Genomic DNA, 20,935 nt, shown 5'->3' with positions numbered 1-20,935 from the left:
ACTCACTGCGCCGACACGCGGAAGGATTAATTGGTGAGGAACGGGAATGTCGGGACTTCATCTCTCATCTGACCACTTTACTGCCATCACTCTTAAAATTCCAAGGCACTAATGTGAAGGAGAAAAAAAAACAGGCAGACAGCAAAATTCCCCCACCACCCACTGCAGCGGTCTGATAAAGCGCTCTTCAAATATCTTGGCTCTGTGCGTGACAGGACAGGGAGAATCTCCCGCTCTCAGGAGGGTTAGATGGTGCCCTATATATGTTAAAGCAGTCAGTGCATTTCAGGAAGTGATGTCGGGACAGGTATTAAGAGTGCTTTCTTAAGCCCACATGAAATGTATAAGCATGTAAGTCACGGATGAGACGGCATGCTTGGTACCTGCATAACAGAAGTGTGCTGAACCCACGACGTCAGATTCATACAACAGCACAGCATGCTCCAATTTTAGCCTAAATCACCACCAAATGTGCACCTGACTGCAATCACTTCAGAATAATAATAATAATAATTAATAATCAGTATTTTGTTTACCAGTAAAAAAAAAATATATATATATCACTCTCCTGAGAAGAAAAATTGTGTTCTCTGGGAACAATAAGACTTGTAAGCAAAGCAATTTTTTTCAAAGCATAGACACTACATTTGTTACAGTTCACTACCGTTCAAAAGGTTGGGGTTTGTAAGATGTGCATTTATTTGAAATTTGTATTATCATATTTGCATTTATCTAAATAGGCTAGTAGATAATGCTATGATATATAATAGATATATAATTATATTATACATAATAACAAAAGTAATAATAATAATAATAATAATAATATATATGTTATATATATGTTCAGTAATTTCACTTAAATGGCAATGAAAATGACCTATTAATTGTCATTTACGTGAAATTACTGAACTTAAATACAAGCTTGATAAAAATGATCATTCTAGAAGAAAATTTCAGATGGCACTTAGAGGCTTTTGCATCTGAACTCTTCATATAGAAAAGTCATATATTATGAAATTCTTCTAAATTAAATATAATTAAATTATACTTAGATTTTTTTTTTTTAAGGAAAAAAATGGATACGAATTTTTCTTGTTTTTGTCACTTGAATGCAGTGTAAATTGCTCTGGATATAAGGGAGTATTCTTTTGGCAAAGAGTAAATGTAATGCTAATTTGCTCTGTAATGTAACGTAATGTAATGCTAAAAATGCTCTGACAGGATTTGGGTCGGTGTGTCTGCAGTGACGATCAAAGGCCAGCAGGTGTCTCTCTCTGTCTCACACACACACACACACTGCAGCCCTGCCACCCTGACCATTCAGCACCACCACAAATAACTGCTGAGTGTTCCTTTAAGCCTTTACAAGCGCTACAAATCCTCTGCTCCAACCCACTAACAGAGAACGCTCAAACCAGTGGCTCGCCTGTCTGACCTTGTGGCTATTGATTAACTATTTCCCTCCTTACCCCGCTGTCACTCTCACCTCCAGCCACGAGCAGTGAGAGGAAGAATGCTCTCACTCTCCTCCTCCTCTTTCGTGAGACGGCTTGTGTGCAAACTCTAAGAGGCTTCAAGAGGGTGATGATGACATGAAAACATCATTACAGTGCGCTGCTGAACATCCTGATCTATGACGTCAGAGAGCCGTAAAGCAGAGCCCAGAGTCCAAAACTCCACACAGCTTGATCACGCATCCCTCTCTCTCTCTCTCTCTCTCTCTCCTTCACTCTCTCACCCCTCAGGCAATGAAGGCTGGAAAAACACCAGTTATATAACACACCAACTACCTCAATGAAAACAAACTCTTGTTCTCATTATTCAAAGAGAAGCAGAAGCTAGCCATGGACTCACTCCAAACAGAAAGTTTACAGTCAGATACTTGGCCATGATGGTAGCATTTCACAATATTTCACTCAAATCACATATCCTTTAATATATAATATTATACTTTATACTTAAAAATGCAGAACAAAAGAATGAGTGCATTATTAAATATTACAATTTAATAAGAATGTAATATAATTTTTCTAAATATTAAGGTTATTCATTAAAACATTACTTAAAAAATAAATAAAAATTAATTAATTTGACCAGCATTAATAACAGAGTAAAAAACTTGGTGAAACCAATTATTAACAAATATCAGTTTTATAAAATCACTATATTTTGTGGAATTCACACCGTCAAATCATATAAAAATGAGATGAGGTGCTGATATCCAAGTATTAGGAAGTAAAACAGCAGGGTAGAGAGCCTAAATATCTAAAAACAGTAGGATAAATCATATCGGATGAACGAGACTAGACAAAATTCTTACTGTCAGAACAAAAACAAAAGCAAGGAAGTGAAGTACAAAAAACACTTTTTTAATCATCAGAAAGGTGGGGTCAGAAAGAGGGCTGAGTGAGAGAGAGAGAGAGAGAGAGAGAGAGAGAGAGAGACAGAGAAAGACAGAGAGAGAGAGAGGACTTATTTTGTGCAGGGAAAATTATCTCTTCATAATCAGACACGCGCCGCATGAGTGATTTTTGCATTTCCACTCACGCTTGACTCCCTTTTTCAAAAGGTAGCTCTCTATAAATACCATCAGTCACTCTCTTGGGTTAAGGACTGGGATTGAGAGACTGATACCAGCCCGGAACTCAATTCAAGAAAAAGGCCAAGCTTAAAAGACGGATCATAATTACAGCTCGCGCTCTGATCCGACCAAGAGATCTTCTCAAAGCAACTCGACTCGTTCACGTGGTGTAAACCTCTCATTCGCCACTTTAACGCGCGCAGAACAATAGTTCTACATAACCAGAAATTAAACTCAATCAGCATCATTTCTTTTCAATCTTATTCTGGCCAAGTGCTGCCCACTTAGGTGGGAAAGATCAGTCTGACTGACATGTAAAATCAAATGAACAATCGTAACTGATCTTAATTGTACATGCCATTAATATAGGGACAGTTCAACCAAAAATACAATCTCTGCCATTTCCAAGTTTCTTTCTTCTGTTGAAAACAAAATATATTTTGAAAAATATTGGTAAGCAAAGAAAGTTGGTGACCACTGATTTCCATATAGATGGTGGACTCTTGATTTCAGGACATTGCATAGCACTAGCCAATCAGATTGGAACTGGTGATTTCAGCCAGGTCTTGTGCACAGTACGCCTCAGACGGTCAAGTGCATGGTCTGTGGGCAGTAATATGTGAGACTGGCAGGACCGGTTTGCTTTCAGCTTGGCTGATCAGAGTGCAGTCATACTAAAGATCAGACCAGACCGCCTGCAGAGAAGAGACAGAGGGAAGTGTCTCAGCACCTGTTGGTGTGACCGCCGTAGCTGACTAACAGAGAGGCATGGGTCCACGGCAGGGGGACCTGCGTTCGCTTCAATCCATCACCACAAACTAACCTTAAGCCACAAATAGTGCTGCCAAAAAGTATTTGGACACTTACATTAATGTTTGGGGTCAGTCAGTGTGTTATTTTGTTTTCGAAAGAAGTCTCTTATGCTCACCAAGGCTGCATTTATTTGATCAAAAATACAGTAAAAACAGAAATATTGTCAAAAATTGGTTACAATTCAAAGTAACTGTTTTCCATTTTAAAATGTAATTTATTCCTCTGATGGCAAAGCTGAATTTTCAGCATAATTACTCCAGTATTCAGTGTCACATGATCCTTCAGAAATTATTTTTAATGTTGATTTGGTGTTCAAGAAACATTTCTTATTATCATCAATGTTGAAAACAGTTGTGCATCTAAAACTTTTTTGGGGGTATTTTCAGGATTCTTTGATGAACAAAACAGCATTTATTTAAAATAGAAATCGTTTGTAATATTATAAATGTCTATTTTATGTATTCTTGCTGAATAAATACATCAATTCAAATAAAAGTATTACTGAACCCAAACTTTATTTGATGTTATTGCATGTTTGAATAACAAAATTTAAAACCAAATTGCATTGGCAAACAAATTATGCTAGAGCTCATCTATTCTTGTAAACATAGGCAGCATCTTTTGGATTAAACCAATAAAATCTATTTTTAGTCAATTAACTATCATGAAAAGTGTGCTTGTGGTGCTTGTCTTAAAAATAAAATAATATTTTGTTTTCTAAAGCAATAATCTTAATATATTTTTTAAGTGTAACAACATTTTTAGGCCCACTGTGTATTCAAAAGTACACAAACTTTCACATAATTGTTTTGCCAGTCGACTAATTCAAAAACCTTCTATGAAGACGGAACTCAAAAACTGTGTGAAAAATGCAAATAGTGAAAGCTAAGCAAGCGCATAAACGTACGGCTCTTGCACTGAAGCCGTTTTCGGCGTGTGTGGCGAGGAGCGGCGAGCCTGACAGTGGCCCCTGCAGACAGCACAAGGCAGCATTTGTTGTGTGAGTCCAGAAAGGCAGCGTAAAGGCTCTCCACTGCTCTCTATTGTCCTGACCTAAAATGTGCCGTAATCTCCCGAGCAGTCTCTCTAGCACCATATGTGTGTGTGTGTGTGTGTGCTGGCCTCCTTCTGCCCCCATCTCTCCTTTTTTCCCTCTCTTTCTCCCCCATTCTCTCCAGCCACTCAATCCACCCCTCCTCCCCCTCGCTCTCTCTCTCTCTCTCTCTCTCTCCAGAACCCGGGCAGCGCGCTCCTTTAACAGGCTGGGGAATGGATTCATTTCATCTAATGTGGTTTGGTCTGAAGCAGAGCCACTCACCCTGAGCAAGAGGCTCCCCACTGCAGTCATGTGTTTTCATACAAGCCAATCAACACGGCCGCACCGGCACACCATCTTCCCCCACCGCTGCCCTCCCTCTCTCTCTCTCTCTCTCTTCCTCTCACGCTCTCTATTTATTTCTTTCACTCACTCTACCTTCCTCTTACTCTCAAACTGACTCCCCCTTTCCGCTTTCCCCCCTCCCTTTCTGCCACCCCCTCCTTTTCTTTACTCTTTACATCTGCCTGAGGCTTTCTGTTTCATTCTGGTCACAAGGCACTTAGCTACTGACTCGAGTCTGCTTTTCTGTCCCTTCACCTCTCTCCTCACCTCATTCTCCACGATATCACCGTCCCCATCCTTCCTGCTCGCTTTAATTTGTCTTTTCGGTTCCTCTTTCTATACCTGTCTCTCTCTCTCTCTCTCTCTCATTTGTTCGGAGCTCAGATCTGGAACAGAAGGTTGGTGTGGCCCATCTGTGAGCTGATCAGAGAGGGGAGGGCATATGTACAGACAGACCGCCCCCATCACAAACTGCCCTGAACTAACTGTATAGTGGTCAACCATTAAGGGGGTTTCAATATAATGCTGATATACATGTAATGCTAGCCAATACAATCTATTTATTTTATTTTATCAAAGCAAATGATATAAACATAAATACAACAATTAAGCAAACAACTTTTTTAAAGTTATACAATATGCACATAAGTTATAAAAAATTACATAGCCTAGTTACTTCAAATTTGTGAATATTTAATTTCAAATTTATGGTTGATATGCAGCTAATATGTAACTTGCCATTTTATAAATATGTCTTTTTTCTCCGCGACAAGACAAACATTATATATAAATGATATAATTATAGCCTATATAATTGTACTTATATAAGTTAGTACTTTTTTGCTGTAATGTTTAAATATGTCAATGACAATTAATAGTATTAATATAATATTAATATATTTTCACATATGTAATGCCACACAAATGCCATATATATATATATATATATATATATATATATATATATATATATATATATATATATATATATACATACATACATACATGCATACATGCATACATACACACATACACATATATACATATATATATACACAAACACAATGTTTAATTTTTAGTACTATTAGTACTTTTTCCCCATATTTTTTTGTCAAATTTAGTCCCGGAATTTTGTCAATGGGAAATAATATTTTTATTCAAAAGATGTTAAAAGTATAAACTGGTGCAAAATATACATAGCTAAATATAATGTTAAAAGCATAAACAAAACTATACAATTATTACAATTGTTTTAAAATGATACAATTATTACATTAACACAATAGATATCAGCAACATTAAGACTTATAGGCTACCTGTATATAAGCATGCTTGGAACATTGCTCAGTCAATCAAAATTGAGGACTAGAACTAACTGTTGCATAATCCGGGACATATCATTGTGCACAGTATACTTTTCTCCAAGAATGGAGAAAATGGAACTAACCGATATTATCTGTAAAGCCACTCGTATTATCATCTGAAAATGTTTAACACTGATTCTTCATGCACTGTATTTCTTCACGATTCCTTTACATCCCTGTAGAAGCGTAACGACCTCAGTCGGTTTGACCTTGCCCTTGAGTAGGTGAACGAAAAGCACATCACTAACAGAGGGCGAGTATTGCTGCCCTGAAAATAATGTCAACCCAGCGTTTCCTGTGTGAAGGGAGCAAAATGGATCCTGGCCTCATACTGAGCTGCTGCTGGGCCGCTGCACAGATAATATCCACTTTAATTTCTCACCTGAGGGGAAGTTCTCACGAGGGAGCTGCTGACGCCAGGTTAGGGATGTGACAGGCATTTTTCATCAGCTCACTGCATGATGCCAACACAAAATAACCTTTTTCTACTAATCTGGGGTCAGTTTTTATTTTTATATTGTGTTTCAGTGTGATTTAATCACTAAACCTTCTTTCCACAGTGTTCACTTAAGACACCCTGAACCTCACTGCACAGAAACAATTACGACATCACTCTTTCAAGTCAATTAATTACCCAATATAGAGAGAGTGATGAAGAAAATAAACTCTTTTACACTGGCAACTATCCCTGCGGCTTGTGCACTTCCCAAAACGGGCAGCCAGTTTTGAAATTGTCCGCAGCTGTTTAACCATTTGATATTTGAGAGCGTTTGGCGTCTATAAATATTGAACAGCAGTACGGTGCCAGGGGTCTCTACAATGGCAGGTATGTGTCACCAGATACCCCAGGACAATCCCGTCATGCCATGAATACGTTGGGGGAAACAGAGACGGTGTTTCTAGGGCGATTTGTGAACTCACTCTCCCTTCTGCTCTCATTCCTCAGTGTCTGCTCACTTCAGCTCTGATTCACTGCGCAGGGCAAGACCAGAGCTGTGAAAAACTCCAGCTATCTCAGATAAGAGCTCCGTGGGTCTGTGTGGCGCTCGGCCCGTCCAACTCCAGACGGCAACAAATCACTGTGCGCGTAAATCACGATTTAACCCTTCGCTCTTATCAACAAACTGCCCAGGATTGCCAATCATGGCTGTTGGTGTGTGCATCTTTGTGAGGCTGAGCAAAAGCATGACCAGCATTCCAAACAATATTCTCTCACCCTCCTTTGGCTCATCCTGAGATTCTCTCATTTGTCAGAGTTCGGCAACTGCCAGACCTGGACAGCGCTGTGTAAATAAACCAGGAAGTGCGTCCATCTCACAGTGGGTTAGAGTGGCTGGAGCAGTAAACCCGCTCAAGTAGGACTGCTTCTGTTACGTTCCTTTGCTTCCTCTTGCATTATATGATGAACATAAAACAGTGGTTCTTAAACCTTTCAGGCAGTGGACTATGTCAGTAAAACAATAATTGTGGACCAACTAACAAACCAAATGAGGGGAAACCACCAACTAACTCAAAACAACTTCCTAAACTTTCAACTAATGTACATCACAGGAAATAGTAGTCCATAATTTTGCCAAAATGCTGTTTTGCTCTCATTTCACTGAAAATAACTTGACCGGTAAATCACAAATCAAAATCACAAGGTTATTTGAATAAACCTTCATACTCTGTTAATTCATTTTAATGATTTAATTTAGACTACATTCTAAAGTTTGGAGTTGTTTTAGAAATGACTGCTATGTAGCAAGAAAGAATACATTAAATTGATCAAAGTAAAGAATAGAGATGACAGTAAATACTTTTATATTATTACAAAAATGTTTTCAAATCAAATCAGCATATTAGAATGATTTCTGAAGGATCATGTGACACTGAAGACTGAAGTAATGATGCTAAAAACTTAGCTGTGAATTGTCTGTTTGATCAAATAAATGCAGCACTTATTGAGAACAGGAGACTTTCAAAAACTTAAAAAAAAAAAACTTCAAATCTTCAAACTTTTGAACAGTCTATCAGTTGATTAGTTCAGTGTTGGTGGGTTTTGTCTTGAAATTGTTATCAAAAACAATTATTAAAATTGTAATTATAAAATAATTTATTCAATTGAGTTATAAATTTCGCACTTATTTTTTCTCAATAAACTCATTGTTTTTGAGGATCATATACTGTAAAGCAAATCGAAATACACTGTAGTTTTATATTTGTTTCTGTATATTTTCATTAGCATTACACCAGGCTCTGGTTATGAAAGGATGGTCAGGTCTTCAAAAATCAGGTCACAGTGAGACACATGATTGTGAATCTTATGTGCTGTTCCCGTCTAAAAATAGCCCCTAATGCACATCAAGGCAAGGAAGCTACTGAGCATCTCTCAGAGCATAAAAGACGCCTTCACATGGATTCAGAAGTTGTGTGAGGTGAATGCTTGTCATGTGAGAGCTACAAAGATTTCATACGTTTACATATCATTTTACTTCTTTAAAAAGAGAGAACTTCAGACTTGGCTGTAATATGAAAACTTTAGAAGTTTACTACACCAATTTATTATTTCTGTGGTATCACTGAAAGAAAATGCAGTCTTTCATAAGGATGTATAAATTCTGAGATTTCTAATTTAGGGTGACAGCAGAGAGGAGGAATTCCAGGCCAGGCTTTTTAGAACAAGAAAAAAAGAGAGAGTAATTTATGTTCCAGCACTGTTGGTAAAAGTGTATGGCTGTATTTCAGGCTGAGGGGAAGAGAGCTCTGGCTCTGTCAGAGCTCAGCAGAACAAAACATTGGGTTTGTGGACCATGAGTGAGGAGTAGAGCTGACAGGCCGGTGTAAACCGAACCCTACAGGCAGCAGACCAGCTTGGCTGTTGCTGGACACCTCAGGGATCCTACTGCTGAATAGGTAAGCTGAGAAATTCCACGGCTTTCTGTTTCAGGCCTGCCCTAAAAGTGCTGAAACATCAGCAACTGTAGTCTACCGCTGGGCTCTGAGCTCTATCACTCACTCACTGAAAGACAGGAGCTCTCTCTCCTATGTCAGAAGATCCAAAAACAATAGAATTTGTACAAATTTCTAATGCCAATAGCTACAGGGAAGGGTGATCATTTTATTTATCTTACTTATGTTTCATTAATGTAAAAACTTTGCAGAGATGGGAAGTAACGAAGTACAAATACTTTGTTACTGTACTCAAGTAGATTTTTCAGATATTTTTACTTTACTATTTATTTTTGTGCCAACTTTTTACTTTTACTCCTTACATTTTAACATGAATATCGGTACTTTCTACTCCTTACATTTTAACATGAATATCGGTACTTTCTACTCCTTACATTTTAAAAAATTGGCTCGTTACTTTAGTTTCAAATAATTTCAGTGGCGTCGTTATTATTTTTGCGTCATCAACCCTTCGCAGGGAGTTTGATTGACAGGCGATCTTACCATAGACAGTATATAATCTTACCAATCATAATCCGACATTTTGTCTGACAAAGCAGTCAGGAGAGTTATGCCGCGTTCCAGGCAACCTGTAACCCGTGTTTTTCCAACTCGTAACTGGGAGTACATCGTTCCAGGCAACCTGTAACCCGTGTTTTTCCAACCTTATACCCGTGAAAGTGCACTGGAACGGCAGTCAAACCCGTGACTTCCCACCCGTGAACTCGTACTAGATCGATGTACTCCCAGTTACAAGTTGGAAAAACACGGGTTACAGGTTGCCTGGAACGCGGCATTAGTAGATTAACATTGGAGGATTTCAACTTGAAAAACGAAGTGTACCGACGTCTTTTCGCGTAAAAACATCTTTCCCTCTTATGTTCATTCATGTTTATTTGATGCTATAAATGAACTAGAAGGAAGAGATTATCGGTTCACGAGCAGCTTTAACTGAGGCTCAGCGATCTGTCACGACACATTAAAGAGCCACAAAACGGTATTTATTGTTTAAATTTCTTTAAAAAAATTACCAAATTTGAAAGGTGAGAATTTGTTTCATATAAAAAAAAAGCCTGGTCTGTCCCGTCTGTCAGCACCTTGTCAGTGTCCTCTCTGCTCCGCGATGTATTTTTCACTGTGTGAGAACATGGTGTGGCGTGAGAGCGGCGTCGCTTGTCGGACATAGCAACAGTAACTAAAGGGAATGGTTTAGGACCGTTCACAAAGTCAATTGAATGGGAATATACATTGCACTTGACCCATCAGTACAAGACGACTCGACAGATTCGGCGGCATTCATTCGCGGAAAAATCATTACATAGCCTACATGTAGATTCCTTTAAATGTTAAGGGGAAGTTTAAAAAAAAGAGAAACTGGGTCTGTAAATTCTCACAGAATCACAATTGAATTCATATCTTGCTACTCAGTCAGAATCTCATTAACCTGGAGTCCCAGTCTCTGTCACAATAATCATATATAGCCTATGTGATGTTTTAGGCCTATTGGCAGACATCCATTTAAAATGTAGGCAATGGCATATAAAGAACCTTTTTTCCAAATCCACTTAAGTTTCTCAGCTTGCACTCTAGTAACATTTGTGTGGTCCAGGTAGCTTTGCATAAAAAAAATGGTTATCATTCGCAAAGCTACTTTTACTTTTATACTTTAAGTAAATTTCCAAGCCTGTACTTTGTTACCTTTACTTGAGTAAAGAAGTTAAATCAGTACTTCTACTTTTACCAGAGTATTTTTTAACACAAGTATCTGTACTTCTACTTGAGCACGAGAAGTGAGTACTTTTGCCATCTCTGAAACTTTGTCTCATATATTTTATAAAAAGAAGCAAATGAGACTATTGTTATTGGTGAAAACAATGTTGTGCTGCATAATATTTTTGCGGAAACCGTGATGACTTTTTCAGCATATTTTAATCAATAGGGAAAAAAACAGCATTTAAATAGAAATCTTTTGTAACATTATAAATGTCCTTACTGTCACTTTTGATCAATTTTACACATCTTTAAAAGGGTTTTAAAAAAAAAATGTCAGAAAATATCTATTAAAGCGTTAGTTCACCCAAAATGAAAATTCTTTCATTAATTACTTTTATGATGCCTTTACTACCTTTCTGGAGCTTGAAAGTGGTAGTTGCGTAGACTGTCAATGGAGGGACAGAAAGCACTCAGGTTGCATTAAAAAGATCATCATTTATGTTCCAAAGATGAACGAATGTCTTACGGGTTTTGGAACGACATGAGGGTGAGTAACTAATGACAGAATATTTATTTTTGGGTGAATTAACCCTAATTTGATGAGGGTTGAACAGCGGTGTTGTATCACTTATGTTAGTAAATTTGCATCCAAACGAAAACTGATCACAAAAAAGCACATTATGTAAAAGATGTTGCCCTGATTTATACAGCAAGATAACGGATGCAAATAAATAAATAACAAAGTGATTAAAATACAGCCACACGCTTGCATACTGTTCACAACCGAGACTAACATTTTTCAAAAATCTCCCAACATCCGACCTCCTGCTCAGCAGCTCCTGCTGTGCCAGAGTTTTCTTATGCTATATAAGACAAATCTAATTAGTGTGAAACTCCAATTAAATGAAAAGAAATCTATTAGAGGCACAAAAAAAAAAAACCTTCAGGAATAGAACTTGTCAATAGGGTGTAACTCTGCAACTCGGTATTGGTTAAAAAATAATATATGGTGATGAACCTAGCTGAGTGAAAATACAGTGTTTTAATTATCTCACTCTCTAATTAAAGAGACTGATCAATGGCACAGCGTTTATAGCTCATAGCTGCTACACCTGTTTACAAGTGCTTTGTCTGGGGGCTACAGAACTGTACAGCAGGTTAGAAAAGAGGTTTTGCTGTTTGGAAAGCACTCAGATTGCACAGCTAAAAGGATCAATTTGAAATTGATTGACATCAAACTCACAATTAGCACATGATCTTCTGGCTAGGCTGTGTTTGTTTAAGTAGTGGCCAGGCATGTTGGGAAAAAAAGCATAGTTGATCAGCAACATAGATCAACCACCCTCAACGAGAAGATCAGCATCATCAACTAATTTTTGAGAACATACTGTAGGACCAATCTTTTAATGAGGCATATATATATATATATATCCAAAATATGATTTTTTATTCCTCTTTTTAGTCAACTTTAGCATGGGTGTATTCACTTATGCATTGCACTGTATATATATATATATATATATATATATATATATATATATATATATATATATATATATATATATATATATATATATATACATATATACAGTGCAATGCATAAGTGAATACACCCATGCTAAAGATATATATATATATATATACAGTGCAATGCAAAAGTGAATACACCCATGCTAAAGTTGACTAAAAAGAGGAATAAAAAAATCATATTTTGGAAATTGAACTTAATGCCTTAATTTAAAAAATTAGGAAAAATCCAACCTTTAAGGACACCAATTTTCTTTGTGAATGAATCATGTATCGTAAATAAATAAATGTTCTTCCTTAAAATACATGGTGCATAAGTGAGTACACCCCTATGTTAAATTCCCATAGAGGCAGGCAGATTTTTATTTTTAAGTATTTAAAAAAAAAAATTTTTTAGGATACTATGCATCCTGATAAAGTTCCCTTGGCCTTTGGAATTAAAATAGCCCCACATCATCACATAGCCTTCACCATACCTAGAGATTGGCATGATTTTATTTCAGTTAGCCTAAAAGCTAGTTTGATTTGCATTGAGAGATGATCTTATGGAAAGTACCCCATGCCAATCTCTAGGTATGGTGAAGGCTATGTGATGATGTGGGGCTATTTTAATTCCAAAGGCCAAGGGAACTTTATCAGGATGCATAGTATCCTAATTTTTTTTTTTTTAAAAATACTTAAAAATCAAAATCTGCCTGCCTCTATGGGAATTTAACATAGGGGTGTACTCACTTATGCACCATGTATTTTAAGGAAGAACATTTATTTATTTACGATACATTATTCATTCACAAAGAAAATTGGTGTCCTTAAAGGTTGGATTTTTCCAAATTTTTTAAATTAAGGCATTAAGTTCAATTTCCAAAATATGATTTTTTATTCCTCTTTTTAGTCAACTTTAGCATGGGTGTATTCACTTATGCATTGCACTGTGTATATATATATATATATATATATATATATATATATATATATATATATATATATATATATATATATATATATTCATTCTCTCTACTGCTAACTATTAACACTGCTAAATACAGGGTGGGCCATTTATATGGATACACCGTAATAACATGGGAATGGTTGGTGATATTAAAGTCCTGTTTGTGGCACATTAGTATATGTGAGGGGGCAAACTCCTCAAGATGGGTGGTGTGTACTAATATATACTAATGTGCCACAAACAGGACTTTAATATCACCAACCATTCCCATGTTATTACGGTGTATCCATATAAATGGCCCACCCTGTACATTGAAAAATTAGTCCCAACAACAAGCCTCTTTTTCTCCAGTCCTCATGTGGAAGTGGCTTCTGGCAAGGGAGAAATACATGAACAAAACAGGGCTAGAGTGCTTTTGTCATCTGTACATGCCAGCGAAGACAGAAACGAGCATGCGGAGGGTGGTGGCAAAGTGTCAGACTTTCACAAAGAAAATCAACTTGTGCAGTGTCGCCTGGAGCACGCAGTCGCACACGCAGTAGGCTAGAATCAATCCGGCCGACTGCGACTCAACTCCCGTGGATTAAGATTTAAATTGAGGCCCATCTACTCTGTCACTAAAATGGATATTGTATCCTTTATGCAGGAAGTAGGGAATTACGGCATCCTCCTATCCCCCCCTTCACTGCTCTTGACAGATAAGTGGTGCAAGCAAAGCTGCATTGCACAGCCGCCGCTTTTCAAAACCAGCGGTCGTTTTCATCTAGGCACGGGCAAATAAAGCATGGGATGGCCGAGTCTGCGAGGGATGTATTCTCCGCTGTTCCTTTTAAAACCTTGCATGCTGTGAACCGGCTCAAATAAATATCCCCAAAGGCATCCTTCATTCAAACACTCTCCTTCCAACAGCGGTGAGCCAAGAAATAGCGCCATCATGGCACTCAAACTCTGTTTCCGACACGCTCTCTCTCCCATCTTTTCTACTTTCTCCCTACCCGGTTGCCTCTGTGTGGCCATGTGGTCGGTGTAGCTGAAAGGTCAGTGGTGGGTAATTTGTTTTTAGCTATGCAGACAAGCCTCACAACACACACGGCCAGGTAAACCAATTACACCCTGACATGAATTGCCATGACAAACAGCCTCCGCACACAAGCGCCACGGCCATTAGCGGTCAGGCCACTGTCCTCCCTCTTGGAGAAGAGCACCCGACCCACCTCGGTTAGCTCTTTTTCATTAGATGACCAGGAGATCATTAACCAACACCCACTGTAACCAACTAGACGGTTCATATTTGTTATACAGAGCCATTTAAACACACCATGAAATCAAAATTTATCAATCTAATTTTCTAATTTTAATTCTCTTCTCTTATGACGTGTTCACAGGCGCGAGGCAGGCCAATCTATCACTCACATGAGTTCAAAGCAACAGCAAACCACAACCATCCAACAATCAAATCAATTCCTGATGGACAAAATCAAGTCCTGCCTTACATTTGTTCTTTTTTGTGATGCTGTTGCACTCAGGTATGCGTCACGTCAGGGAAGAAACAGCTATCAAAACTTCCGTTTCATGCCGACTTTAAATGAAGCAAGCTGTGAGCTGATTGACACAAATGTTCATGCTAAAATAAACTGTTAAGCCCCGCCCATTTGGCAAGACCTTTATCATTTGGATTCCCAGAATTACAGCCAACAGCTTGAAAAGAACATCCTTTTGGTATTCAAAATATGTGACTAGATAAATACGAGCACAGGATGGATTTGGTCTGGATTTCATGGCATTAGTGATATGAACTGATGCTATTTTTCCTCGTATGATTTTTAATAAAGCTCTACAGCCTTTTTTTTTTCGGTCTGTGCATGTGTGTGTGTGTGTGTGTCCGTGTGTGCGCAATGTCTGGTACCACCTCGTGAAAAAAAACAACAGCTTTCTTGGCATTCGTTAAAAATCCTCCAGAGAAAAACTCAAGCTATGCCTGGCAGCCACAGCTTTATGGATGCGAGCAATTTCAGCCGCATGTTTGCAAAACAGCATGTCATCATCGCTGCTGTTAATCAAACACACTCCCTCATCTACCCCCACCGCACACCCGCATACTGTCCTTCTCTCTCATGCTCCGGGGCTGCCATTTGACTCGCGGCTCCTAAGTATCCATGTTAAATCTGTTACCTTGCATCCCGCCACCCCCCGCACACCAATCCTCCTTGAAATTAATTACATGAGTGAGCAGCACTTTTACACTCACTAACTGGCCATTTCTGTAGTCGGCTAGGGAGGGCTCTCCTGTACTCCATTCACTGGCCCTGAAGCAGCCCTCGGCCTCCCCTGCCAGTTACTATGGCAACAATGTTCTTTCAGCACTTGCAAAATAATGAAGACAATGTGTTTTCCATTTAGATTAGTTTTTGGCGCGGCGGTGATACAGAGTGTCCATCTTAGCACCTCTTTCATGGCTGATACGATGCAATAAAAATGGCTCTCCCGGCCTCAAACACAGGTTTACCTTTACTATCGGCCAGATAGCTGGTGTACGATACTGGTGATTTTTTTCTTCACTTAACACAACTGTTTAATTACTTGCTGAGAGAGTGAAAGATCAAGTCAGTGTGAAGGGAACAAATGAGGAAGCAGCTATTGCAGCTACGATGATGGGAGAAATATCAAGATTTTTCAGTGAATGAAATGATATGGTTAGAAAGAGTCACAAAATAAAACAGGGAAAAAATTAATTATTTACCTTTAAAAGGTAAATTGTTAACATGTTAAGATACTTAATATGCAGAATAAACAACAAAGCAATGCTTCAAAAAGTTACACTCAAACAATACAATTATCCGATTGCAACTATAAACTATAGCAATCTCATGTAAACGTATGTTTCACCTAGTATTTTTTTTTTTTTTTAGGCATTTTGTCTTTTATTAGGATAGGACAGTAGCTAGAAAGGAAGTGAGGTGGGAGAGAGAGAGAGGGGTAGGATAGGGAAAGGTCCACGAGCGGGGCCTCGAACTCGGGTCTCCCGAAGCACAACGGCGCTACATGTCGGCGCACTTGCCCACGAGGCTATCGGCGCCGACCACTTAGTATTTTTGAATTTTAAAAATATTTGTTTGCATTTCTAAATAAAACGATACATTCATGAAGGTTTCATTTTCTAACATTTTTTGAGCAAAACATAACTCAACAGACTTCTCTTTGGTGGCGTATGCTGCTTAAACCCTGTCCCTTTCTTACAATCGATTGTAAGCTCACATTTAGATCTGCCACCATCCAATAAACAAATAATGGACAGAACCAAGACCCCGCTCTACATTTTTCTTTCGATAATCCGTTTCACTCGGATGTATGTCACAATATGGACTATCTATTGTAACTTCCGATACATTACAACTTTAAATTAAGAAAAATTACTCTAAGTATTACTTTAAGTACATACAACACAGTTATTGGTTTATTTTGAGTCTGACTTGATTAAAATAAATGATTTGTTTCAGTTAAGAATCATTTAATCAATTCAGTCAGTGAGTGAGCCATTAGAATGATTCAAAACAAGTTTGAGACTGATTTTTGACTGGTTAATTAAAAATAATCGGTTCATACTAATAATTCATTTGCTCAAAATTAGGTCAATCGGTTGCAGTATTAAAAATAGAATAAATCCAGTTCTGAACAAGAACAGGTTCTCAGTACCAGACGCTTCTGAGGACACATTAACTCTACGCAACAGTTTGCATAAACATACACACCCTTGTAGGGATAGCAGTTAGCAATGCTGCTATAAAATCCAAACAAAGTTCTTCCCTGGAAAATCCTTCCCCAGAAAAGGGCCTTGGGCAGACCCAGCCGAAAGCCACTGCTGTGGATGGAAACAGCACAGTGTTTACAGTGGAAATAGTGAGTCTGGGACATATTCTTCAAGTCCCTTTTCCACTGTTTATAGAAAAAGGAGAGGAACAACACTTCCTGAGAGGAAAGCCAGCTTTCCGAGCCCAAATCAAAATCAAGCGTGTTGTCAAATCTGTAGTCTACACACTCACACAACAACAGTGATAGATTTGTATACTATATATACACTTCATACTATATATAGGCTACACTATATATATTAATACTTTTAAATGTAAGTGTTCAATTGCACTAATAGATTTGAGTTGTGCATTAGACAGGATTTATGAGGTAGCAGCAACAGTTTAACCGTAAAATGTGCTGTAATAGAGTTTCAGATCTCCTCTAGCGTGCAGTAATTGAGTCGCGTATGGCCCGTCTCTGTTTGTTTCTCACGGTATCTCTGGCATGATTGAAATAGAAATACACGGAAGGCCACTCTAGCCCTTAATTACATGGAGATAAGACGATTAACCAGCAAGCACTACTTCAAAACGGCTTCTGCTAAAAAGAAACACGACTGCGGTAAACAAACCAATATCACCGCAACTGAACATCGCTTGCAGATGTCGTCATTGCTAGCGAACACCATCTGACACTTCGTGTTTGATTGTACATGGTTAACGCAGGCCTGTTTGATCCTGGAAGAGTGAGGATGTATCTGTAAACACTATTTATTCAGCTTTGATGACGCAGTTTAGCATCAAAGCGCCAGTGCTGCTCCACTGATGTCTGAAACCCATGTTGCAACCCTCACGATAGAGATGACACGCACGCGCGGCCGACGCTGATGCACGGAGGCTGCTTCTACACAGATCACTTTGTATCATCTCAGCCTTCATCTAAGAACCTGCTCTAAAACATGCGCGCACAGACGAGTGTGATAATGAAGTCAGGCTGCCACCTGCAGAACGAGGCAGCTTGCATTCCAGATCAATGTCTGTTTGAGATGCTGCCTTTTGAAAGAAGGAACGTGAAATCCCTGTAGTTAGGAGGTACGGACTAGTGGAAACGTTATTTAGTTATCACATTACCAAGGATACTTTCACTCAGTCAGTTTTTGGAAGTGAAAATCTCATTTACTAACAAGTGTGACTCCAAAATTGTCCCATTCATGTAATAGTTTAGAGGAACAGATTGAATCAAATTAATTGAGTCAGTTCGGTCACACAATGTGGGAATGTAACTGCATTAAGAGCTCTAAAACAGGAATGACAACTGAATTTTGCTGCTGTGTGAATCTAGCCAAGCAATAAAGTCTCAAACAAGCAAATGAGAGGTGGAGTCTGGTGATATTGCGAACAGCAAGCAATTATTAGCGATCGAAAGAAAACCCGGCTAATTGGCTTGCTCAGCTCAATACACAGCATGTATATTTAATGAGGCCCGAGTGCTCATCTGATCCCCCCAAAAACATCACAAGGGAAACAACGGTCAATTTCACATGCAGTAAATAATCATTTAGGATGAGTCGCTGCTTATGTTTTATTTCATAACGATTGAGCTTTTCATGTTGGCTTTGGAATTTCTTTCGATAATTACTGCTGTGGTGTTGTTCTGTTAGCTTAGTTTTTTCCATGTAATTCAAGAGAAAAAATGGCCTCGAGCCAGCGCTGCTTTGTCACTACATAATTTTTTAGATAAAAAAATATTTTTTTACAGAATATAGTATAAAACAAAATCAATAAGATTGCATATACAATTATATACATGGAAATATATACAAGTAATCTTTGTATTTTGTATTTATTTGTTTTTAAATATTTTTCAGTAAATGTAAATACTATGGATGTGAATACTATGTATAATATTTTATACTCGCATTAAATATTTTTATGAGATTACATAGCTAAAAATACATAATACATAAAAATAAAATAAAAATATTTTACATATTTGTCTTTCAGATATTTACAGTAGCAGAAAAATATCTTTATTGCTGAAATGATCAAATCACTGAAATGGATCCAGGCTAAGCACCGGGCCCCACTAAGTACCCAATTATGTGTTCAGTGACCTCAAAAGGAGGTGTCACTAACTCTAGCATTAGAAAGCCAAAGCTGTTAAGACTTCAGAGCAGGGCAAAGGCCTACCAATATTAAGTGCTAAACTACCCTTAGTCTATTTTAGCTTTTATACATACTCCCAGGCTTGACAGCGGAGAAGAACGTTTGCCTTGCCGTAATAGTATTAAACACCTAGTACATGAATGTAAAAAGAGTCCAAGGTTTAGCTGTAAAATGGCCACTGTCAGACAGACTGGCCTTGCTCTGGCTCTGTTCAAAGACTCATTGTTCTGCACGACGAGTCTGAAGGAGAATGTGTAAAGAGACGAGCAGGGAGACAGAGCGAGGGAGACAGTGAAAAAGAGGCAGGTGGAGGGTTTGATTAATGTGGCCCTGGCTGCTGCCTCCTGCCACACGCTGCCTGGGACAAGCTGGTGGGAGACCCCCACAGCGCAGCCTGCCAGCCCTCACAGAGACCACCAGGTGAGCCCCATTCATCATCGCCCATCCAACACGGCCAGCCCCAGCCCGACGGCCCTAACCCAACCCAACCCAACCCGCTCTGGCTGAGCCCAATCCACCACCAGGGCCCAAAGCGTTCCAGATAGGGCATCTGCTCACAGAGGGATCAAGTCTCTGAGTGCGTTTGTGTGTCGTTCTACTGAAGCAGTGGGGAAAGATTGTCCCACTGGGTGGATTGCATGCGTCTGCGGTGGGGCTGCGAGTGGGGCAGGGTGGTTTCTGGAGGAGCACAGGCCGGCGTCCAAACCAAACCAGAGAGAGGCCGAGCCTGGCCAAGTCTGGCACAGCGAACGCTCATTAAGATGCTGGAGCCTCGAGACGAACAGCGCTGTCTGATGTCATGGGGTCTGCACTGCCATAAGGTCACACGGCGGCCCACGCCAGATCATTTACATGAGTGCAACAAACAATCCAGAGACTGAGAAATGAGGCACACATGACAGAAAGGTGAATATAGATTAACCAGCATCCATCCATTAGAGAAAACGTGTTGTTTTGTTCTCAAGATCAAGTGTTTTACATCCGCCATATTCTAATAAGCTCTCTCGTAAATCTAATCGATGAATTCGACAAATAGATATCGACAGCCAGGCCTCAACAACAATATAATATACAGGTGCATTTAGCCGCATTAATTGGTTTACAGAACAAATCAATCAATTCTCTCGGTAGCATCAGAATAAAGACACTGAAGTTGCGCTAAAAGGATCAGAGGAGCATTTTTCGTGACATTAAACAATAGCTACTGATCAGCAGCAGGTGTGCGTTTGTTCATTGTCAGCGATGATGCCGTGAACGCATGAGCAGTGGCTCTGTCGAGGTCTTCGGCACTCTGTGCAAACACAAAAGCTCACCCTGAGCTGCTAAAAGCTGTTGACTGCCGGCCAAATACCAGACACACAAACTGAGGAAAACCATCTGGATTACCTAAATGAATTCTATTTTCTGATGGTAGACAGACTGGGACAGTAACGCCAGACCTAATCTTTTTTATAATCTGTATCAAATGCTGAGCGAGAGGGGGGAAAGGGAACAAATGGGAACACTTGCATAACAGAAAAAGATGCCTGATTTTATCCTCGGACTGGACTAAACTGGACAGCCTATTTAAAGTGATAGTTTACCCAAAAGGAGAACTCTGTCATCTTTTACTGACCCTGATGCAATTCCAAACCTTTATGACTTATTTTCTTCTGTTGAACACTATTTTGAAGAACATTGGCCTCCAAGCTAAATTCGGACCCGATTGACTTTCAT

The 20,935-nt window shown here is 38.9% G+C and overlaps 1 protein-coding gene across 4 annotated transcripts in view; it reads right to left on the bottom strand.

Annotated features, from left to right (window-relative positions):
- Positions 1 to 20,935, bottom strand: part of zmiz1a (zinc finger, MIZ-type containing 1a) — a 134,325-nt gene that overhangs the window by 42,150 nt on the left and 71,240 nt on the right. The window lies entirely within an intron of this gene.

The sequence above is a fragment of the Abramis brama genome, assembly GCF_963993115.1.
Source record: "Abramis brama genome assembly, chromosome: 19".
Lineage (NCBI taxonomy): Eukaryota > Metazoa > Chordata > Actinopteri > Cypriniformes > Leuciscidae > Abramis > Abramis brama.
This window is presented reverse-complemented; position numbering and strand designations above follow the sequence as displayed.